Raw genomic sequence first — 25,333 nt, forward strand, 5'->3', positions numbered from 1 at the left:
ATACATTTTAAATATACATTGGTTTACTGTTCAACTTACATCTTAATTTGGTATTGATTTTTAATTCTTTTATTTAAATTTTAATCTTGCATAACATTTTTATTTTTTAAAAAGCAATAATGTAACACAGTTTGTTGCATTTCAGTCTTTCTTCTATCACAAACATTCTTTCCTGGATCTCCTGCATTTTTTCTGCAATATGTTTTTATGAATTTCATTTTGGAATGGGAAGCTTTTGGTAGAAACACTTTATAGTGCCCTTGTTCTTGAAATACTTTTTATTTAAAGATAAATTTATAAATTCAAAATTAATTAGAGTCATTTAGATATAAATTTTTTGTCACATGCTATACTAGTGCAAATATGAAAAAGGATATTTAATTAAATAAATCAGGACATTTCTAATACTACACATTGATATTTTAATTCACATGAATTTTTTCAGAATCATCATTATATTTATCAGCACAATTTAATTATATAGAAGTTGGACTCTCATTTTACTGTCATTCTAATTCCTATTTTTCTTGATTTTTCATTCAAGGTAATTTGTGATTTTTTTCATTGATTCCTCTTGAAATGCCTCTTTTTTACGTTTTGCAGTTTTGATTTCTATTTATATGTAGGTATAAAATGTTTTTTAATCATAGTTGGAAATTAAAGTCTTCATGATGCAAATCATGTTTTCATTATTTCTGACAAGTGTTCAGCCTTTATATTTGTATTTGCAGATCTTACTCTTGGTTTTGTTCTTGTTCTTCCGCCTGGAACTCTACTTAGATACACATTAGAACTTCACATGATATCTTGTAAATCTCAATATCAACTTAATATCTTCTATTTTCTCTATGCTTAATTTTAAATATTTTTTTCTGAATTGTTTTCTAGTTCACTAATTCTGTCTTTAGCTGTGTCTGCTAAGTTACTTCAGTTGTGTCTGACTCTGTGTGACCCTGTGGACTGTAACCCACCAGACTCTTCTGTCCATGGGGATTCTCCATGCAAGAGTACTGGAGTGGGTTGTCCTGCCATTCTCAAGAGGATCTTCCCTGTGTCTAACCTACTTTTAAACTCATCTACTTATTATCAGTTTAATTACAGAATTCTTACACCTTAACATCTTGATGTGTTTTGAAGTTAGCTATTCCTTGCAGACCTGGAGAAGGAAATGGCAACCCACTTCAGTATTCTTGCCTGGAGAATCCCCATGAACAGAAGAGCCTGGCAGGCTACAGTCCGTGGGGTTGCAAGAGTCAGACACGACTTAGCGACTAAACCACCACCATCCCCTTCAGATATTTTCAAACTTGTTTTTCCTTCCTTTGAACATGTTAAGCATAGATTCTAGTGTTATTTAGATAGATATCTGAAGATTCCAGTATCAGACATATTTAATCATGTTTATGCTTTTCATTTTTATTGCTAGTTTTAGCTCATAGTAAATTGTTTCCTCGTGTGATTAGTTAAGTTTGAAAATAAACTGAACATTTTAATTGGTAAATTATTTGTAGTATTCCTTGAAGCTTAGGATTGGTGTGCTCCCATAAAGAAGATCTGATTATACTTCCATTAGGTGCTTGTGGGTTACTATTAGTCTGCAACAACCACTGTTTTCTTTGAAGCTAAGATGCCAACAGCAGAAGAGCAACATTTTTATGAATCACTAAGTAATGCTGCCAAGTAAACCATAAAAAAAAAAAAGATACTTTCTCATCACTTTGGACTTTTATGTAAAGACAGCATACACTCATTTAGCTTGTTGTCATGTCATTCTTCTCTATGTATAAAAAGGAAAGTATAAGCAAAATCAATTGAACAAGGCATTCTCAGATCCTTTTCACACTGAAAATCCAGCTCAAAGGTGTATAGCATTTATTGGCAAAGTATTCCATTTTGCTTCTGATTTTTTTCTAACATACTAAAATTGCATGTTTGATATTCATGTGTAGTCAATAGTAGTTAAGTCACAGTTGCTACCAGGCTTTTTTCAGATATGATATACATCCTAAATACTAAATTTTAAAATAGGACCAAAAAAAGTAGAATCTTAGAACAATTAAATATAGTGAATTTACAATGTGAGGATTTTTTTTTTTTTTCCTGTACATCTCCAGTAATCTGGGGGCTTCCCTGATAGCTCAGTTGGTAAAGAATCTGCCTGCAATGCAGGAGGCCCTGGTTTGATTCCTGGGTCGGGAAGATCTGCTGGAGAAGAGATAGGCTACCGCCCACTCTAGCATTCTTGGGCTTCCCTCAGGGCTCAGCTGGTAAAGAATCTGCATACAATGTGGGAGACCTGGGTTCGACCCCTGGGTTAGGAATATCCCCTGGAGAAGGGAAAGGCTACCCACTCCAGTATTCTGGCCTGAAGAATTCCATAGACTGTATAGTCCATGGGGTCACAAAGAGTTCGACACAACTGAACGACTTTCAGTAATGTGATTTTGAGTGCTGCCTTCAACTTCTCCAAACTTCAGTCTAATAACTGCCAAGGCAATTTTATTTTCAGTTTTTTGGAGAAGGCAAGGTGACTAGGTATATCTGGTTATGAAGATAGCTAGTTATCTTAACATAGAACTTAGGAGCTCCAGCTTTAATAAGAAAAGTTCCCTATTAAATCCCACACCCCCTGAAAAGGCTGTGGGTTTTAATCCTGTGAAGTGAAGTGAAGTGAAGTCGTTCAGTCATGTCCGACTCTTTGCGACCCCATGGCCTGTAGCCTACCAAAAACCATATTAGTGAAGTTTGGCAAATATTCCTATGGCCAAAGCTACTTCAATGTTAGATTTACCTCTATGGGTTCTCATCTAGACTAGATATGGTAATTCCTGACTATCATATCATGTTAGCTCTTTAATCTTGTAAGAAACTATTTTAAAATTTAGTAACTTTAGTGGCTTTGAGTGGTAAATAATAGTTTAGCATATTACCAGAATAAGGAGTCTATTTTCCTTATTTCTTCAAATAGTTTCCTTTTTCCATTTGTTTTTACTCCTTTGGGAAATTTTATTATTTGATACTTACCCATAAGTCAGGTCTCTTTAGCTCTTCTTGAGGTTTTCTAGAAAATTTCTCTATCTGATATTCCAACTTAACTAATTTGATATTCAGGTATATTCAATATATCACTGTTTAATCTTTGTACTCTTTATATTGGGCTTTCCTGGTGGCTTAGAAGATAAAGAATCTGCCTTTACCTTAATGACAGTGTGGGAAACCTGGACTTGATCCTTGGGTTATGAAGATGCCCTGGAGAAAGGAATGGCCACCCTTTCCAGTATTCTACTCAGTTTTTTTTCATACTAACCAAATAGTTATACTTCATTCATTTTAAAGTGAATTTTAATTCTTATTTTATATTGACAATATCTGTGCATTAATTGTCTATCTGTGCTGCTCTTTAGTTGCAAAACTGTGTCTGACTCTTTGCAACCCCATGGAATACTGGGGTGGTTGCCATTTCCTTCTCTAGGGGATCTTCCCAACCCAGGAGCAAATTCTTTACCACTGAGCCATCAAGGAAGCCCTTATCTGTGCTGAGGAGTGATCAAAGGCCAGACCTCAATCTGTGAGTTTAAAGTAGGGATTGGCAGTTTTTTTCTATAAAAGAGAAAATTGTAAATACTTTAGGTTTGGAAAGCCAGACAATCTCTGTCACACATTTAAACTTCCCCTATAATGTGACAGCAGCTATAGATAATATGGAAATTATTGGGGATGATTGTGTTCCAATAAAAATTTATTTACAAAAACAGGAACTAGGCTCAATTTGGTCTTTAGACTGTCATTTGCTGACCACTATTTTAGTGCATAGGAGATAAGCTTGGTACTGAAATCTCTACCAGATGGCCATTGCTGATCATTCCCATTTGTAATCTTTTTTTTTTCACCTATATATGTACATGTATATAAAGTCAGTATTTTGAATATGATTCAAGATTTCTGTGTGTTTTACAAAAAACTGCTTTTCTTACCTTCTGACCTTTTGTAATCTTAAATTTAAAACTTTGAGGTATAGTATGTTTGGGAAGTGACAATCTCCCTAAATTGTAATCTGCAGTCTTAGAGATTTTTAGAGAGTAAGACAGGATATTCAATACCTAAGGGCAACTCTTCAGAGTGTACTTATTTCATGAGAACACTGATGTCTTGGCTGCTGCTACCAATTTCTGCAGGGAAGCAGGCAATAATAGCCTGAAGGCAACATAGGGTAGAGGCAAAAGCTATTTTTTCCCTAAACATTCATTCTTTCTAGTCTTTATAAAAATTTTCTGGCCCTTATTACTTGATACTTAGCTTTTACTTCCATTTTCCATATCTCTTTTTTATAATATATATACACATATATTTAATTATATAATATATATGTTTACCCATTTTTTTTTTCTGGCCAGTGTTCAATTTCCAAAGATTATGGAACCACAAGTGTATGTAAATAAATCTGAAACTACGTGATGGAAACCAAAATCATATTCTGTAACATCACACTTATGAGAGAAACCAAATGAAGGGTTAGCTTTAGAATCCTTCATAATATAGTACATGTGAGTATGTGAGCAAACCCACTGGAATGGAAATTGCTTATACTAAATGTGAGACTAGGTTTCTGAATATTGTGGCATTTGCCACAAACTAGTAATTACGTACCATAATTTGGAGAAACTGCTCAGTCAAACAACTGTTTGTGACAATCTACTTTTTTGTTGAAATGTATAATATATCATGGATTGGTTATATTTTAATTTTTATTAGGTATAGGTATACTGTTTATCTCAAACTAAAAATATATAAATATGGGTAATAGTTAATGGTTTCATTAACATTAAAATGAGCCTGATGTTGAATTTCATGCTGGAATATAAAGAGAATTAAGGAAATGGATACCTCTAATATGTATAGATAAATGTCTTGGAGAAGTGTTAAATAAAATGGTATGATATTCAGTCTAGGTCTACTAGACTTTAAACATATGAAAACATTTGCAAATACAGGACAATTTAAGCTGTAACTTCCATCTATAATATGGGTATGGAGAATTAGGAGAATCTTACCAGAAGTGTTGATTCTAATAAATCAAATAATCTTGACCCACAGCTAACATATTATCTTGTGCTATACCTTTATTTGAGATGATGAAATACAGACTACTATAAGACACCTTTGTGTTATTGCCTAATGAGCGTATTCCCTTGCCATTATAAGAATTTTACATAAATATTTTTTATTGGTTGAATACTGTTTGTAATATGAATAGGCCAAAAGTTATTAATTTTTCCTTCAATGCTGACCTTCAGGATTTTTTCAGGTTAATTTACTATTAAATTCATGCTTTGATAATTATTACTCACTTCTCCAAACAAAATTTATTGAAAACTGTGTATCAGATACTTTAAAAGCTTCAGCGGTGAGACAATGGTGAATAAAACAGACATAGCTTCTGTCATCTTTAGTCAAATTGCAGAAATTTTTAAAAGAATTTAAACTTTTAAGGACCCTTTTTACCTATTGCCAAGTTGCTTTCCAGAAATAATCTATCAATCTGTAATTGAAACCAAAGTATATCAGAGTTGTCCTCCCAGAAAAACAAAGAAATACATTTGAGTATAATATGTCTTAAATCCTGGTTTATTTACAGGGGATAAAAAGATGTCTTCTTCTATCATATATTTCTATTATATTGTTCATATATTAGCTATTTGTTTTCTTAATCAGTTTGGGTCTCAAATCTATTTTTCAGTTGTTGCTGCTATTGCTAAATCAATTTATTTTCCTGTGTAAACACCTACCTTTGTTTTAACTTTGTAATTCTGTCCTTTATCCAGAGACTAAAATAATTATTGATGAAACTTTAATTCTAGTTTCCTCTTTCTGCTCTTCCTTCTATTAAATACTTCCTTATCCTAATTATGTCAAATGGCAAAATGCCACCAGAGCAGGGACAATAAAACATTTTCTTTTCTCTGAAGGTAGCATGATGTCTGAAATTCAGATAGCATTCAACAAATGTCTGCCCAATTTCATCCCAGATAGGATGCCTAAAATTAAAAATACATTTTTAATCTTAAAAAGCAGTAATAAATGGTTCAGATGGTACAGTCTAAAACATTGTTTTCTAAAATGTGGTAAAGGGTGGTACTCACAGATAATTCCAGGAGGCTCAGAAGAGGATATTGAACAGCAAAAAAGAAAACGAGACTTAAAAAAAAAAAAATCAAAACACTATGGTGCATGCTGTGGCTTGACATTCACCTTCCATCAAACCTTCCAGTCCATCTCTAGCGTGCAATCTAGAGGTTTTTCTTCATACACCCTCTCAGTCATGGTTGTTCATACAACAGTCCTCTGTTTAAATGCAACCACTTGGAGTTTGTTAGGTAAACATGGGCAGAGGCCATCTTCATTCTACTTCAGCTGGTTCTCTGCCAGCCAGCACAGCTGAGAATGAAGGTCCACACTGGTGTTCCAGTGTCCAATCTGTATGTATAGAGAAGTAACAATTGTATCATTTGCAGTTAGCACAATTTCTAACCGGCTGGATCACAGTTACTTGTTGGTGTTGGTGAAGTTAATAATTGTAGTGGTGGGCTCCTGTTTTCCACCTTGCTGATTGTGGCAGAATTCATAGTGCTTATGGAGGGGCATTTCTGTTTCTATCACCATGCCTGCTACCAATCTGAGAGCACCCAATTCCCTAAACATTCTTCCTGAAACAGCTATATTGTCTAATAGTCCCTGCAACTCGATGTTGACTGACACAATCACAAATTATAAAAATTATTCCACGTCCATTTCTCTTTAAAATGAAGGAGAAATTCTTTAATTGGAATCAGAATATTACTTCCTATTTAACATCACATTATCTTTCTTTTCAATAGTGTTCTAAGTGAGTAGACACATACGACAAGCATAATTCATGGAGATTTGATTAACATGAGACTGTTTGAACACAATATAGATTCTCCTTAATAAAGAAGATTAAGGTCTAAAATGTCAGAAGTAATGAGCACAACATAATTGGAAAAAAAAAAACCTTTAGAACTTGGCATTTACTAGAAGACAAAGGAAAAATAACAGAGGATCTCAGTAGTACTTAAGCATTTGATATTTTATGGTACTCAAAGCCCTTATTAAAAGAAAGAGTGCATTATCTGTACTATTTAGCTGGAATATTCCAGATGTCTCTAGTCTTTATAAACATATCACAACATCTTAATTCTGTGTTTATTTGAATTGCTCCTTAGTCATGTCTCTTTTTCATTCCATTCTTAATCACTGAGTCTGTGATTAAAAATGGCAAACATGTGTTTTAAGAGAAACTAAGCTGTGATTTCAGTTGTGGGTAGTAATTTCAGAGTGGCAGAACACATTAACCCCTTCTTTTCCACCCTACACGTGAATGCATAACAAGACAAAGGAAACAGGAAACGCAAATAAACCAGCAAAGCATAGAAAAATGAACTACTTTTCAGTTCAAATGCTTTGCATGGTTTTGCCGGCAGAGGATGAAATGGTTGGAAGGCATCGCTGACTCAATGGACATGAGTTTGAGCAAATTCCGGTAGATAGTAAAGGGCAGGGAAGCTAGGCAGGTTACAGTCCATGGGATCACAAAGAGTCAGACGTGACTTAGCGACTGAATAACAACAGGAGGAGAGGTTTCTGAAGGAACAAACAAAAGAAAACTGACAGTTCAATATTTATAAAACAGTGTTCAGCTAAAATAACACAAGCAATCACAAATAGGATACTATTGTGGTTAAGACTCTTGAGTTTTGCTCTCAAAGGAAGATCAGTTTTAGAATCTGACAATCATTGGATTCTACTGACTCTGCTTTCTTCTCTCTCCAGGGTCACGTGTAAGTCATTTCACCATTCCATGATGGACTTCTTCATTGTAAAGTAAGAGAAATCAGCTCATGAGTTAACTCTAAGTTGATTATCATCTGCCAGAATATGAGATATATGTCAATTTAATTAGAAGAAGTTCTAGATAAAAGTGAAATACTGTTAATCATATCTATACTGGGAAAATATTGAAAATATAATTTCAATTTTCATGGAAAGGAAACAATTTTATTCATTTAAAAACAGCATTGAAAGTGAAAGTGTGAAAGTGTTAGTTGCTCAGTTGTGGCCAACTCTTTGCAACCCCATGCGCTGTAGACTACCAGTTCCTTCTGTCCAGGGAATTCTCCAGACAAAAATACTGGATTAGATTTATGGAATGTCACAAATTATGGTAAATTTCTAAAACCTTGGAGCAAAAAATAAAAATAATATAAATAAATGTATTTGAATATTGATGGGTAAGGTCAAATATTATTGTATGGTTGTGTGAAAGACAATACTAATTGTGTATTTATTTTTAAATAAATCTAAGTAAGTTCAATAAATCGATTCAGACAGAACAATCTGTTAAAAAATTTAATTAAAAAAAAGCCATATAAAGTTGAAGCAGAGCTTACTTAAGTAATACATAGACAAATATAGTAACGCATAGACAAATATTTCAGAAAATGTAGAAGTTTGTTGGCTCCAAATTTAAAAAAAACACATTCAAAGAAATTCTAATGTCATGTTACTATTTTCAGTGAAACCATATATGTCCCTGCAATCAAAATGCTACTCTATAGTCCTATCACTAAGTTTTTTGGGGCGTCCATATATTAAATTTGAACAATATTTTATAATTTTTTTTTTTTTTTTTGCTTTTGATTCAGGAAACTGGTAGTAAGATATTTACATCAATCATGTTAAGGTCATAGTCCAAACTGATCTCCAGCAGGGCTGAGACATTTATTTTTTCTTTTTTAAAGAACTTTTTTTTGAAAAAAAAAAAAAGCATTATGATTTGAAATAAGCATCTTTGCTTTGATAACTTGTGTTTCATCTTTGCCTGTTGAAGGGTACATTATGATGATTGCCTCATTGTAGACTCCTGCTTGCAAATGGTAAATCTGTCTCTGTTTTTCATCCCTTTTTGATGATTGCATTGAGCCAATAGTTACATAACTCAAGATGGTAAATTGATGCCATTAAGAAGATTGAATAAGATGATGTAACTGCCATACTGATTCACAGCCAGTTGTTTATGTCTTTAATAATTTTGGCAAAGCTTGCAGTAATTTTGCTTGTTTGCAGTGTTCTGTATTATTAATAGCACAGTTTTGTGCTCAGTGAATTCTAATCCTTACAGCCCTCCAGATATCTCTTAGAATGAAGTGCTTTCTTTCCTATCTGTCCTGAGGGGAGATCGTGATTTTCAGATTGATTGATTGATTGATTTAATGAATGATGGTGGAGGGCTGTATCTTCCATGTTGGAAGACAGAAGTAGAGATAATGCCTGTAAACTACTTGGTGTAAGGAAGAGTTCAATAAATGTTAGCTATTTTTCCCTATTTATGTGATAGAATTCAATAGGAGGGCTCATTTAGAACAAATGAGTAAAATTAATCACAGAAGTTATGTTCAGTCTTTATTTTTTTTTATTTTATTTATTTATTTTTTATTAGTTGGAGGCTAATTACTTCACAACATTTCAGTGGGTTTTGTCATACATTGATATGAATCAGCCATAGATTTACACGTATTCCCCATCCGATCCCCCCTCCCACCTCCCTCTCCCACCCAATTCCTCTGGGTCTTCCCAGTGCACCAGCCCAAGCACTTGTCTCATGCATCCCACCTGGGCTGGTGATCTGTTTCACCATAGTAATATACATGCTTCTTTCGAAACATCCCACCCTCACTTTCCCACAGAGTTCAAAAGTCTGTTCTGTACTTCTGTGTCTCTTTTTCTGTTTTGCATATAGGGTTATTACCATCTTTCTAAATTCCATATATATGTGTTAGTATGCTGTAATGTTCTTTATCTTTCTGGCTTACTTCACTCTGTATAATGGGCTCCAGTTTCATCCATCTCATTAGAACTGATTCAAATGAATTCTTTTTAACAGCTGAGTAATATTCCATGGTGTATATGTACCACAGCTTCCTTATCCATTCATCTGCTGATGGGCATCTAGGTTGCTTCCATGTCCTGGCTATTATAAACAGTGCTGCGATGAACATTGGGGTGCACGTGTCTCTTTCAGATCTGGTTTCCTCAGTGTGTATGCCCAGAAGTGGGTTGCTGGGTCATATGGCAGTTCTATTTCCAGTTTTTTAAGAAATCTCCACACTGTTTTCCATAGCGGCTGTACTAGTTTGCATTCCCACCAACAGTGTAAGAGGGTTCCCTTTTCTCCATACCCTCTCCAGCATTTATTGCTTGTAGACTTTTGGATAGCAGCCATCCTGACTGGCGTGTGATGGTACCTCATTGTGGTTTTGATTTGCATTTCTCTGATAATGAGTGATGTTGAGCATCTTTTCATGTGTTTGTTAGCCATCTGTATGTCTTCTTTGGAGAAATGTCTGTTTAGTTCTTTGGCCCATTTTTTGATTGGGTCATTTATTTTTCTGGAATTGAGCTGCAGGAGTTGCTTGTATATTTTTGAGATTAATCCTTTGTCTGTTTCTTCGTTTGCTATTATTTTCTCCCAATCTGAGGGCTGTCTTTTCACCTTACTTATAGTTTCCTTTGTAGTGCAAAAGCTTTTAAGTTTCATTAGGTCCCATTTGTTTAGTTTTGCTTTTATTTCCAATATTCAATATTAGAATATTCCAATGTTCAGTCTTTAAATTAGGAAGAACATAGTAGAACTCAGTGTATTAGTTATCTGTTGCTACTTAACAATGATACTACAAACTTGGTGACTTAGAACCGCACACATTTATTTCTTCACAGTTTCTCTGGGTCAGGAGTCTGGGAGCAGTTTAGTTGAGTCCTCTGCTTCAGAATCTTTCAAAGTTGCAATCAAAGTGTTGGCCAAGTAGTGATCTCATCTGAGGCTCAATGGTGAGGAATCAACTTCTTCACTCACAGCGTTATTGGCAGAATTCAGTCCCTTTCAGTTTCCAGATTGAGGGCCTCGATTCTCTTCTTTCTCTGAGCTGGAGGCCACCTTCGGCTTCTTGTCACATGCTCTCCTCCACACAGCAGCTCACAAACATGGCAGCCTGTGTCTTCAAACCCAGCAAAAGGAAGACAGAGTCTCAGCAAGATTAGTAACAATCTTTTGGAGTGTATACACATAATCTAGTACATCATATCACCTTTGGCATATTCTGTTGGTTAAAAGCAGTTCATGAGTCCCACCTCCACTGGAGGGGAGGGTATCAGACAAAGCAAGAATAGCAGAGGGCATGATGATGGGTACTACCTTAAGAGTCTGCTGACTACACTCCCTAAGAACAAAAATTACAAAGTGGTGGCTGTGCTTCATTGTTTAAATTCATTAATTTCCTTCTTGCTTGCTGCCCTTACATAATAAAAGAATTTTTTTCTAGTTAAAGCACTTGAGAAAAAAAGCAATATTGTAATTTTTTAAGCACTATAGCATTGGAAGGAGATAATATCTTAGGTTTGCCTGGAACTTTAGAGTTCACAATGTACTAATATTTATAAATATTATTATTTCAGACTAGAAAATGGAGAGCAGAACTGATATCAATTTCAAGATTACAACTCAGAGTTTAGATTCCATGTGAAGCCTTGATTATAGCATCCTGCTGTATATCTGTTGATGAGTTCAATATGTGCCTCTCTCGAGTCTGGCTATTTTTAAAAATAGCTTTCTTAGTTAAAAATAATTCATATTGGATTGGATGATGCACAGGAGAGTGGGCAGTGGCCAGCTTGCACTGCAGCCAGATAAGCTGTTGGGGCAGGAGAATCAAGTGTAGAGAGCGGTATATTGTGGTCATCAAGACGAAAGGCGCCATAGGTCAACTGGGAAATGTAGGTACACCAAGCATGAATGAAACTGGTGACACAGATCATTTCATTTCTTTGTTTGAAATACATTGTATGAACCATTTTCTAGAGTGTGTCTACAGGCATTGTGTGTGAAAGATCTGGTGATCAAGAGACTGTTTCCATAGAGGACATACAAACCAGAACCCCACGTACAGCTTGAAAATGCACTGCCTTCTGATTTCAAAACTGCTTTGCTCCTAACTAAGTCTGTAGGACTTCTCTGGTAGTTCAGATGGTAAAGAATCTGCCTGCAAGGCAGGAGCCCCCTGTTCGATCCCTGTGTTGGGAAGATCCCCTGAAGGTGGAAATAGCAACCCACTCCAGTATTATTGCCTGGAGAATCCCATGGACAGAGGAGCCTGCCAGGCTACAGTCCATGGGGTCACAAAGAGTTGGAGATGGCTGAATGACTACCATTTTCACTTTCAAGACTGTATCTCCTTTCCCAGAAGTAATCAGGCGCACCATTCTTCTTATAGGCCTTTATCTCTGGAATATTCTCTACTTGAAGTATTCTCTTCTTGGTTGTGAAGCAGAAGTTACTGGGTGTGTATGAATAGCCACCTTATAACTCTTCATTAATGTGGTTCAGAGCAACATTCATATGGCAATAACTTTATCAAGATGACACATTTAAGTCTATAGGGTTATCACTGATAATTCTCAAGGTGATGACTGTCCATGATGAGATTTGATCTGTCTTTTACTCACTAGTTGATCTCAACTCAGGTCAACCAGATATGCAGAGAGCATTTGAAAACTGCAGGTGGAACCATAAACATAGTTGTTACATATTTATGTATCCATGGAGAGTTGCAAAAGCAACCCTTCTAAAACCAAAGACTGCAATACTGTATAAAAAGATATTTAGCTTTATGAGAGAAAGATGCTTGGCAGTGTTAGTGCATGCACTTTGTGTTTGTTTGATAAATATAAGTTAGAAGATCCTATGTATTTAGTTTTTCTCCATGAAATCCTTCTGTATGTGATGAACTCATAGAAGAGATGCTATTTCATAAAAAGAAACTTGATGAACACCACAACAAAAGTCTTCAGGTTACAGAATTCGAGTGTTTAAACTTCAATGTGCAGAGAGCTTATAAACCGTCATTTCTGTGCCTGCAAGGAAACGAAGAACAGTCTGAAAATCAGTGACTTTTCTTGGATTCATCAGAGACCTGAGATTATAAAGAAATTTGTTACCCTGAAATCTGGAGAGACAGGTAAATTCAGAGAGTCACAGATGAGATCTACTTACCTAGAGCAGAAGCTGCTGGAGTCATAAACTGGTAAGGACACTTAAATGATCATTTTGATGAATTGCTGGAGGCTGAGTGTGGACTAGCATGAGACTGGAAAAACCCATGGGGGCTGTGGTCTTGGACTGACCCAGGTACATTCCCAGGTTTTATTTCCAGGAGCCCCACTGGGCTTTCATAGTGCACATGCAAATTCTCTATCTTTGTGATTCTGGCAGGAAGAGAGGAAGAGTAATCATTGTGTGATATGTCCACAACAAAAGCCACTTTTCAAGGGGAAAAGATTTTACCCAGAGCCTCATCCCAGGTAGTGGAAGGGAATTCTGCCTGACCCAGGTCATTCTTGCCTCCCTGTCTAACCTAAAGTGTGGAGGGAAGCTAAGCAATGATTGTGGAAACACCAGTGGAGGTCTGAGGTCTTAGCCCAGAGCTGCAGGTGCACTGGAAGACTGAGATTGAATCATAAGATGACAGAATGAACCTCCTGCCCCACAACATATCACCCCCACACTGGATTCCAGTAAAATGACAGTGCGATACAGCTGATAGAGCTGTGAGATGCAGACGTTCCCTGAGGAGGGCATACGGAGGGAAGCCCAGGGTGGGGAAAGGAGACAAAAATTAGGACAATAGAGGAATATAAAGCCACTGGCCCCAACAGCTACTGCAGGCATTAATTAATAAGCAACTCCTATTCAGATTGGCATAAACCCTCATGCTAATGGCCTATTTACTTTAAAACCTATTCTCCAATACAGCATCACTGGCATTTAACAAAAATCTGCAAGGTATACCAAAAGTCAACAAAAAGATCTGAAGAGGCAAAGCAAGCATCAATGCCAGACTCAGACAAGACACTAAAAAGAGAGCTTAAAATAACTATGAATTATATGTGTTCCAATTGAAAAAGGACAATAACCGAGGAGAGACAAATAATGTAAGCAGACAGACAAAAGCTGTAAGAATGTGTCAAAAGGAAATGCTCAGTATCAAAGACAATATAATAGAAATGGAAATGCTTTAAGTGTCTCATCAATATGGACACAGCTGAAGAAGGATTTGGTGAGTTTCACTGACCAATAGAAACTTCCCAAACTGAAATGCATAGAATAAAAAGAATTAAAAAAGTAGAAACTCCATGAACTTGAGACATTTCTAAAAGTAACATCTGTATATTAGGAATGCCAGAATGAGAAGAAAGAGAATATGAGAACAGAAGAAATATTTGAAGTAATAAAGGGCAAAATATTTCCAAAATTAATAGCAGACACCAAGCTACAGATCCAGGAAGCTCAGAGAATAACACAGGTTAAACACAAAACAAACAAACAAACTAAAACAAAACAAAACAAAAACATCTCATAAAAACTACACCTAGACATAGCATATTCACACAACAGGAAAATGAAGACAAAGACAAAAATCTGTAAAGAAACCAAGAGATGGAGAGGAAACACTTTACCTGCAGAGGAAGAAAAATAAGAATTAAAGTGGACTTCACATCAGAAATTATGCAAATATGAAGAGTAGAATGAAAGTACTAAAAGGAAAAAACAAAAAATCTAGAACTGAGAATTCTATATCCAGTGAAATTACCCTTCAAAAGAATGTCCTTCAAAAGGATGTTATGACTTTCTCTCTCTTTCTGGTGCACACACACACACACACACACACACACACACACACACTCACATACACATCACACAAACTCACACAGAAACTTAAGAGAATTCATCCCCAGAAGTCATGCTATAAAGGAAATATCAAAAGAAGTGCATTTAAGAGAATGGAACTGATGTAAGTCAGAAACTTAGGTCTATGTAAATAAGGAAGAGTTGGAGAAGGAAGAAATGAATAAATAATTTTATTTTTATTTTGATAAATATAAATATAACTGTTAAGAATAGTCACAATGTATTGGATGATTAGAACATATGGTTAAGTGAAATGAGTGACAGAAATATCATAAGAAAGTAACAGAGGGATTAGAAATGCTCTTTATAAGAAATCTGTGTTATGCATGAAGTGGTACAGTTACTTGAAGGTGACTTAGATTAATTTATTTATTTCAAACTCTAAAAAAACTATTTAAAAAAGTTTAAGTAGTATAATTGAATAATTGATATACTAAGAGAGGAGACAATGTTCAAATTATATAAAGTGCTCAATGAAATCCATAGAAAGCAGAAAAAGAAGGGGAAAGGGAAGCAAAGAATAAACATAAGAAAGACTAAAAAGACATGTTGTTGTTCAGTTGCCCAGTGGTGTCTGATTCTTTGGGATCCCATGGACTGCAGCATGCCTCCCTGTCCTTCACCATCTCCCACATCTCCCACAGTCCAAGTCCATGTCCATTGAATTAGTGATGCCATCCAACTCTCATCCTCTGCCACCCTCTTCTCCTCCTGCCCTCAATCTTTCCCAGCATCAGAATATGGTAGCTATTAACCCAACTGTATCAATAATGATTCAAGTAATAACAGTCTAAATAGCTATATTCGGAATATACAAAGAATTCATATGACTCAACATAAAACACAAATTGTTCTATTAAAAAGTGGACAGAAGACCTGAATAGATATTTTTCTAAAGAATGCATTTAGATGGCCAACAAGCATGTGAAAAGATGCTAAACAACACTATTTATCAGGGAAATACAAATCAAAACCACAATGAGATATCACTTCATACCTGTCAGATTGCTACAATCAAAAAGACAAATAAGTGTTGGCAACTGTGTGGAAAAGAGGGAACCCATGTTCACTGTTGGGGAGATATATTAATTGGTATAGCCACTAGGGAAAACAGAATATAAGCTCCTCAAAAAATTAATACTTAAAGATTTACAGAACATTAGTATTATTTTTTAATCGAAGTATAGTTGATTTACAATGTTGTAGTTTCTAGTGTACAACAAAGTGATTCAGTTGTACATATTTATGTGTGTATGTATACATATATATTCTTTTTAACATTCTTTTTCATTTTAGATTATTACAGAAATATTGAGTACAGTTCCCTGTGCTAAACGGTAGGACCAGGACCTTGTTGTTTATTTTATATACAGTATAGTCATTTGTATTTGCTAATCCCAAACTTCTAGTTTATCCCTACCTCCCTTTTCTCTTTGGTAACCATAAGTTTGTGAATATGTTTTTGTTTCATAAATAAGTTCATTTGCGTTGAATTTTAGATTCCACATATAAGTGATATGTGCTATTTGTCTGTCTCAGTATGGCAATCTCTAGGTCTGTCCATGCAAATGATATTATTTCCATTTTTTTATGGTTGAATATTATTGCATCGTGTGTATATAGCACATCTTCTTTATCTGTCCATCTGGCCATGGACATTTAGGTTGCTTCCATGTCGTGGCTATTATAAATAGTGCTGCTATGAACACTGGGGTGCATTTATCTTTTCAAAGTATAGTTTGCTCCAAGTACTTGCCTGGAAGTGGGAATACCATATCACATGGTAGCTCTGTTATTAGTTTTTAAGGAATAACCTTAATGGTTTCCATAGTGGCTGCACCAGTTTAAATTCCCACCAACAGTACAGAAGGATCCCCTTTTCTCTACACTGTCTTTAGCATTTGTTATTTGTAGATTTTTTAATGATGACTCTTCTGACTGGTGTGAGGTGATACCTCATTGTAGGTTTGATTTGCATTTCTCTGATAACTAGCAATGTTGATCATATCTCTTCATGTGCCTATTGACCATCTGTATGTGTTCTTTGGATAAATGTCTATTTAGGTCTTCTGCCCATTTTTATTGCATTGTTTGTTGTTGTTGAGTTGTATGAGCTGTTGTATATTTTAGAAATTAATCCCTTGTCAGTTGCATCATTTGCAAATATTTTATCCCAGTTCATAGGTTATCTTTAATTTTGCTTATGATTTCCTTGTCTATGCAAAAGCTTATAATTTTGATTAAGTCCCATTTGTGTTTATTTTTGCTTTTATTTTTATTGCCTTGGGAGACTGACCTAAGAAAATGCTGGTATGATTTATGTCAGAGAATGTTTTACCTATGCTCTCTTCTAGAAGTTTTACAGTGTCTTGTCTTATATTTAAGTCCTTAGGCCATTTTGAGTTTATTTTTGTGTATGGTGTGAGGGAGGGCTCTAACCTCACTGATTTACATATAGTTGTCCAGGTTTCCCAATACTACTTATTGAAGAGATTGTCTTTTCTTCATTGTATATTCTTGCCCCTTTTTTCAAAGATTAATTGACCATAGGTTTGTGGGTTTATTTCTGGCGTCTATTCTGTTGCATTGATCCATATATCTGTTTTTGTGCTGATACCTTGCTGTTTTCATTATTATAGCTTTGTAGTATTATCTGAAGTCTGAGTGGGTTATGTCTCCAGCTTTATTCTTTCTCCTCAAGATTGCTTTGACAACTGATGTCTCTAGTGCCAAATCAACTTAAATCCTGAGTATTGCAAATACTAACACCTACAACATTGTACTCTGACCTTTCAAGGGTATATTTTAGACTTAGAAAACTGGAGAAAGGTCAAATCAGAACAGTAAGCCTCAGATTTGGTGATTTTTCATTGTGACTTATTATTTTTATTTTTCTCTTGTGATTTGTTTGACATAATTGAAAAATTGAAATACTTGGTACTAATTCTTAACAAAATGATAATTTTGCCCTTTCACTATTAATGTTACACTGTACTATTACTACTTTTTTGTCATCCTAGTACAAAGTGAAGCTTAGGTAATTTTTTTATTTGAAAAATGTAATTAATATTCCTAAAAATGCCAGAAACTTCAAAACTTGGGGGAAAAAAATTAGTGATAGGGCCCACACGGGGTCTCATTGATAAGATGGCTCTTTATGTCAACCTCACAAACAAAGAATAAAATCACAGTGATCCGTGAGACTGCCCAAATTGCCCAAATGGCATTCTGTTTTCTCACTGGCGCCCATCTTCTCAAAGCTGCAAGACCACCAGATCCCAGACCTCTGGCTATGTGACCACAGGACTCAACTACAGGCTAAAAATTAACCATCCCTTCAGAGAATTTTTCATTGGTGGAGTATAAGAAGGACCCTGTCTAAAAGGGAGGATGCTGGTTCTCCTTAGGAGCCAGTCACTCTCTCTTTTCCCTCTAATAAATTTGCCTTTTCTTGCCTGACTGCCTGGCTCTCTCTCTTTTTCCCTGCACTTGCCTTATGGTCTCTCTCAAGAATAGGAGTGGGGCATTTTGGGAGTATGAGAAAAGAATGGGAAAATGGGGTATCTTGAAGTGTGCAAGGCAGAGGCTCAGTTATTTGTGGCATAGATAGTAAACTGTCAACCCCCATACAGAGACCTGAGAGACCTTGGCTTTTCCAGAGTAGGCAGGCATGCAGAGTAAGTGGCCCCTGTGTCCATCAGATAGGAGACTGGCTTACCACCACTGTGAGAGTCACCCTGGGCTCCTCAGAGGTGATGAGAGTCGGGGCCTGGGGTCCTGGGCACTGTCAGTCTTCAGCGGCGAGTCCGAGGAGGCTGGGCAGAGCTGGGTCAGAGGACTCCTGCTCAGGACCAGGAGGGGATGACCGGATGGATCCCTAGAGGGGGATTTGCGCAGTCAACCTTCCAATGTCCCTTTATGCCACAGCTGGGACGTGGACCCAGAGGGGGCCTTGGCTTTAGGCATGAGCGGGCCCAGTGGCCTTCTTTGCCGCATTTGAAGCAGGGCCCAGGTGGCTTCCTTTCTTTGTTGGTTGATGGAGGCTTGGAGCCATGTGGGGCAGCGGCTAAAAGGTGATACTTGGCCTGATCTCGTTGGGCCTTCTCTAGCTTTGCCTGTTCTTCCCGGTTATTGAGAATCTTAAAGGATAAATTAAAAGGTCTCGTTGAGGGGTTTGAGGGCCTTCTGCCTTTTTAGTTTCTTTTGGATATCTGGGGATGACTGGGAGATAAAATGGGTGTTAAGGACAATGGTGCCCTCTGCTGAAGTGGGGTCTAATTTTGTATATATTTGCAGGGCTTCTTTTAACCTGGCTGGAAATTGTGCCAGGTTTTCATCTAGTCTTTGAGTTATTTCCCAGAGCTTATCGAAGTTGAAGACTTTATGCCCTGCCTTTTGAAGGCCCAGAATGAGGCAAGCACCCATATGATTGCGGGTTGCTCACCCAGGTCTCCCTACCTGATAATCCCAGTTGGGATCATCTCCGGGGACAGCCATTGCCCCTACGGACTTAGTCCTGTGTATCTCATCAGCATGCGCCTGAGAGGCTTGCCATATTCATTCCTTTTCTTCCGGGAGAAGAGTGGAGGAAAGTGTGATGTAAGTATCATGCCAGGTTAAGTCATAAGACTCGGTAAGATACTTGAATTCTTTTAGCTAATTGTCAGGGTCTGAGGAGAAGGAGCCAAGGTACTTTTTAATCTGAGATAGATCAGTGAGGGAGAATGGGACATGAACCCGAACAACGCATTCTGCTCCAGCTACTTCCTGTAAAGGAGGAGTGGGGCGAGGAAAGAAGCGGGGTCCTGCGGTGAAGTGTCCTGTTTTAAGGTTGTTCAGACCAGTACGGGGAGGGGATCTAGGGAGGTCGGGGTAAAGCCTTGGAACCTTCAGGGTAGAGGGTGGGGCTGAGGTCTCAGAGCTTGCCTCAGGCACAGGCTGGGGAGGGGGTTGGGAGCTGCTGCACTTTAGAAGGATGGAGGGAGGAGGGGACATAAGGTGGAGGTCCTGGAATTGGATGTGGAGCTGTCTGCAATGGGATTGGGAGTGATAGGAGGTGGGCTGTGGTCCAAGGAAGAAGAAGAAAAGTCTGAACAGGGATCAGGAGACATTGTATTAGGAGGATGTGGCCCAGAGTGGGCTAAGAGTATTTGAGAAGTAGAACAGGATTCACAGAGAGAGGGTCGAGAGCAGAGAGTGAAGAGAGCCTGAACATAAGGGATTTCTAACCACTTGCTGTTGTGGCGGCAGACATTATGGAGGTCCTGTAGAGTATTAAAATCCAGAGTTCCATTTTCTGGCCATTGGGACCTATTATCAAGTCTGTATTGTGGCCAGACAGTGTTAGAATAGTAAATAAGTCTTTTTGGTCTTATCTCCCCTTGGAAGCCCAAGACTTTTAGGTTTCAGAGAAAGCATCCTAGAGGAGTAGATTTTGAGGACTGGGAGAATGGCTTGCTTAAGAGTGTTAAAGGCTGAATGGATATTTGATTTTAGCTATAGGGGTTCTGAAAGATCTACTCAGGTGGCTTGATATAGGGGTTGTGCCAAGAGGAATCCAGAGGCATAGATATCCAGCTAACCCCAAGAAGGACAGGATCTTTATTTTTGATGTAGGGAGTGGTAGGGTGGATATAAGGGACTTTCTATGGTAATAATATATTTTTTCATTGGTGTTGAAAGGACTCCAAGATAGGTGACTCTAGGAAGAGAGAGCTGAACCTTGGTGGGAGATAACTTGATAGCCTCGATCAGCTAGAAAATTGAGGAGTTGTATAGTGTGTTGTTGAGAGTGTGTAAGCGAAGGACTACAAAGGAGATCATCCACATACAGGAAGACAGTACTTGGAGTAAGGTCAAGAGAGGTTAGGTCTGATGCTAGAGCGTGGCCAAAAAAATGAGGGCTATCGCGAAGGCCTGGTGGAAGGACTGTCCTTGTCAGCTGTTGGGAGCGATGTTGGGATCAATCCAGGTAAAGACAAAGAGGTCTTGAGAGTCTGGGTGTAAAGGAATAGTAAAGAAGGCATCTTTGAGGTCTAGAACAGTGAAGTGGGTTGTGGAAGAGGGAATGAGAGAGAGAAGAGTATAGGGAGTTGGGACCACTGGGTGTCTGGGGATAACAACGCATTGATAAGTCACAGGTCCTGGACCAGGTGACAGGAGCCGTTTGGCTTTTTGGCAGGTAGGACAGGGGTGTTACAGGGAGAGTGAGTTGGGCGCAAGAGGCCCTGACGTAGGAGTTTAGTAACAGTAGGGTTTAACCCTGTTGATGTTTTTGGGAGATGGGGTATTTTGGTTGACTGGGGAATTTAGAGGGGTCTTTGAGATGGATATGAATTGGAGCATGGTGAGAGGCAACAGTTGGGTTATCTGCATCCTAAACTATGGGGTTTATGGTCAAGGAGGCCAATGGGGCGGCGGAAGAAGAGGTGGGGTTGAGCTGGGTCAGATGACTCCTGCTGGGGGCTAGGAGGGGATGTCCGGATCCCTAGAGGGGGATTTGGACAGTCAACCTTCCAATATCCCAGTTGTGGCATAAAGAGACTTTGGAAGGCCGACATAATGAGCCATCTTATCAATGAGACCCCTTGTGAACCCTATCAATTAAGTCTTGATACATCTAGTTCCCTGATAGCTCAGTTGGTAAAGAATCCTCCTGCAATGCAGGAGATCCCATTTTGATTCCCAGGTTGGAAAGATCCGCTGAGAAGGGATAGGCGACCCATACCAGTATTCTTGGGCTTCCCTTGTGGCTCAGCCAGTTAAGAATCCTCCCGCAATGCGAGAGACCTGGGTTCGATCCCTGGGTTGGGAAGATCCCCTGGAGAAGAGAAAGGCTACTCACTCCAGTATTCTGGCCTGGAGAATTCCTTGAACTGTATAGTCCATGGGGTGGCAAAGAGTCAGACACTACTGAGCGACTTTCACTTTCAAGCACTTTCACATCTAGTTCCAGTGTCAGACAGAAGTGGATGGAAATTCAGTACTGGCACATGGTAGTCAGATGATACTCTAGATGCAGTTCTTTGACTTTAGAGACAAATCTAGAATCTGAAGATTCCTTTCCTGGACTTGTGTCAGGACTCTGCGAGGTGAAAGAAATAATACTTGCCGACTACAAGAATGTCGTTTATCTACCTCAAAGTCTGATTGTTGTTGTTGTTATTTTTAATCGCTAAGACATTTCCAACTCTTTTTGACCCCATGGACTAGCCCGCCAGGCTCCTCTGTACGTGGAATTCTCCAGACAAGAATACTGGGGTAGGTTGCCATTTTCTTCTCCAGAAGATCTTCCTGACCCAGGGATAGAACCTAGGTCTTCTGCATTGGAGGAGGATTCTTTAGTACTGAGTTACCAAAGTCTGGTAGTGAGAAATAAATGAATAATTCATGTGGAATTCTTTGCATAGTAATACTGTTACCACAAATGGATACTCTATGTTGATTATATTAACACACGGGGAAGCTCACACTGTATACTGCATGAGCCTGTTTTTCCTTCCAGATCTAAATGCTTAACGAAAATCACTTCTAACAAATGTTGTTTTTCAAGGTAGCCACATGGTGGCAGGCTTTAACCAAAAAGGAACAAATGTTTCTGAATTACTTGCAATATCATCTTTTGCTTTGGACAATTGGTAAAAGACAAAAGTTCATAAAGTTAAGCCTAAGAAGGCACTATATTTTATTCATTTTTATAGTCTAAAATGAAAATAGAATTTCACGTATCAGAGAGTTCTGTTTTGGTATCCAATAGGGGCCTATTTCTTTCCCCAAAGATTGTTCTATGGAATGGAAGGAGAGGGGTCTTTCCTTTCACTGGATAGTTTTTCTCCTCTGCATTTCTTCTTTTGACCAGATAGAGACAGGTTCTGCTTAAGAAGAGAGATCAACTGTAGCATAAGAGTTTAAGAATGTGAATAGTTGGGTTAAAATCACAAAGACTAGTACGTTATTAATCTGTCTTTACCACTTACACTTGTCAGGGTCTTATTTTCACTAAACATTTTTTTTTAAATGCTCAACACAGATCTGACAATATCACAATATATTCTGTGCTGTGCTTTGCTTAGTTGCTTAATCATGTCTGACTCTTTGCAACCCCATCAACTACTTGCTAGGCTTCTCTGTCTATGGGGATTCTCCAGGCAAGAATACTGGAGTGGGTTGCCATGCCCTCCTCCAGGGGATCTAAATCCAGGGATTGAACCCAGGTCTCCTGCATTGCAGGAAGATTCTTTACTGTCTGAGTCACTGGTCTAAATTTTTTCCTTTTGCTACATTAAACTAATTTTCCCTAACCAACTGTCAGTACATTCTTTCATATGCATGCAACAACCATCTCTTTCTCTCCCACTGAGCATTACCCCACCCCATATACACCAAATCCTTGTCTTAGATGGTGATTATTACAATTATAAAATACATTATATGTATCTCAATATATTTGAGTACTATTACAACAGATTGACTTTCAAAGTGGAATTACAGAGTTAGAGTTTCCACTACTTTTAATCTTATCTTTAATATATTGAAGGCATGTATTATTTATGTTTTATATGTTAGTATGGTTTTATAAAAGTACTAGAGAAGCAACTACACTGTGAGTAAATAAACATAGGCAGCATGTGAAAGCACTGGCTTTTGAGGGACATTAGCAGAAAGCAACTTCATTCTTTTTCCTGTCTGCTCACTCCAGGACCCCATCTGCATTCTACTATTTCCTCAGGCATTTGGATAAAATCTCGGTAAGTCATAGAGGCATGGGTATTACTGCAGTCTAATATAAAATCTTCAGACTCTCTACCAATTTAAAGCTTTTTTTGCTGTCCCACCCTGTTGTTGTTTGTTCAGTCACTAAGTTGTTTCTGACTCTGAAACAGCATGAATTGCAGCACGCCAGGCTTTCCTGTCCTTCACTATCCCCTGGGTTTGCTCAAACTCATGTCCATTGAATTGAGTATGTCATGCAGCCATCTCATCCTCTGTCTCCCACTTCTCCTCCTGCCCTCAATCTTTCCCAGCATCAGGTTCTTTTCCAGGGTTCAACTCTTTGCATCAGGTGGCCAAAGTATTCAACCCACTTCACAGGTGCATGCCTTGTGCTGAGAGGGTTGTGGTGGACAGTTTCTTTGTTTCTTTATTCCACTCTATTTATGCTTCTTCATCTCCAGGTTTAGAGCGGGGAGGAGCAGTAGTGAAGGACAGAAAGTCTTTTTCAGGGACAGAACTGTAATCAGAGGTGACAAATGTCACAGCTGCCCCCTTCTCAGGGCTCCTTAGAGAAAGCTGTGGCGTCCAGCTGAAATCCTCGGTGTGGGTTCTACTTTTTCTGGCTTCTCACTTACAGCTCCCTGCCCCATTATCTCAGTTAATGTTCATGCCCCCTCTGCTGAGGTCATCTCCCTCCCATCAGGAAAACTTTCGGCACACATCCTCTTCAAGCACGCTTGCTTTCATCCAGATGTCCATGTATGACTCATGGAGAACATGCCCCTGGCTCTCTGTTGGTGGAAGAATAGCTCACTCCCAGAGAAATCTCTCCTGAAACACTCTAGAAGCAACTTTCTAGATCTGTCTCTTTCCTACTCAAATTCCAGAGCACACACATGAAGCCCTCTCTCTGGTTTAGCCTCGGGTGAAAGGCATACCATCCTTCTCTCCAGGGTGGAATGGGAAGGAGGCTGGGGAGAGCAAGACACAAAGGGTTTTTGTTTTTTTTTTAATGAACTTCACATTCACTCCTCGTCTTCTCTTCTGTCAGTGAGGTGTGGGTAATGGGCTGATACTGTCAGAACTAAATTCACAATGTTCTGAGTTAGGAGGTCGGTGATTTCTCTTTAAAAGATGAAGATTTCAGGGATTTATTTTATTGATCTCAATACTTGGGAGTTTGGTGAAATTATAATACAATGGAAATTTCATATTTAAACTTTATGCTATAAGTGTGTGTGTGTGTGTGTATGTGTGTGCTAAGTCACTTCAGTCATGTCTGACTCTTTGTGACCTCATGGACTGTAGCCCACTAGGCTCCTCTGTCCATGGGATTTCCCAGGCAAGAACATTGGAGTAGGTTGTCATTCCCTTTTCCAAGGGGATCTTCCCAACCCAGAGATCAAACCTGCTTCTCATCTCTTCTATCTCCTGCATTGGCAGGCAGGTTCTTTGCTACTAACAGAACCTGGGAAGCCCCTGTGCTAGCCATATTTAGATTTTATTAAACTGAAAATGCTATGCAGTAAAAGATTTTAGACCAATGACTTAGTAGTGAAAATATCCATTTTGTAGTTGGTCTAGGTTCGAATGCAGGGTGAGATTATTAGCTGTGTGACCTTGGGCAAGTTACTTGATTTTTCAGAACCTCATTTTTCTCATCTGTAAGGGGGAATTGCCTCACATGTTTATATTGTATAGAATTAAATGAGATAATACCTGAAAGTTCTTAACATGTGTCTAGCACACTAGGCACATTTAATAAAAGGTGGTTTGAAAATCATTTCCATTTCATTGTTCTTTGGC

General features: G+C 38.0%; 1 long non-coding RNA gene across 3 annotated transcripts in view; it reads left to right on the forward strand.

Annotated features, from left to right (window-relative positions):
- LOC122452984 overlaps positions 1-25,333 on the forward strand; it is a 36,791-nt gene that overhangs the window by 10,044 nt on the left and 1,414 nt on the right. For 2 of the 3 annotated variants that reach the window (XR_006272895.1, XR_006272896.1), the window contains exons 2-3: positions 7,849-7,899; positions 23,514-23,562. This is a non-coding gene — a long non-coding RNA (uncharacterized LOC122452984). The remainder of the gene's footprint in view (positions 1-7,848; positions 7,900-23,513; positions 23,563-25,333) is intronic. The other variant, XR_006272897.1, reaches the window with a different exon arrangement.

The sequence above is a fragment of the Cervus canadensis genome, chromosome 1 (assembly GCF_019320065.1).
Source record: "Cervus canadensis isolate Bull #8, Minnesota chromosome 1, ASM1932006v1, whole genome shotgun sequence".
NCBI lineage: Eukaryota > Metazoa > Chordata > Mammalia > Artiodactyla > Cervidae > Cervus > Cervus canadensis.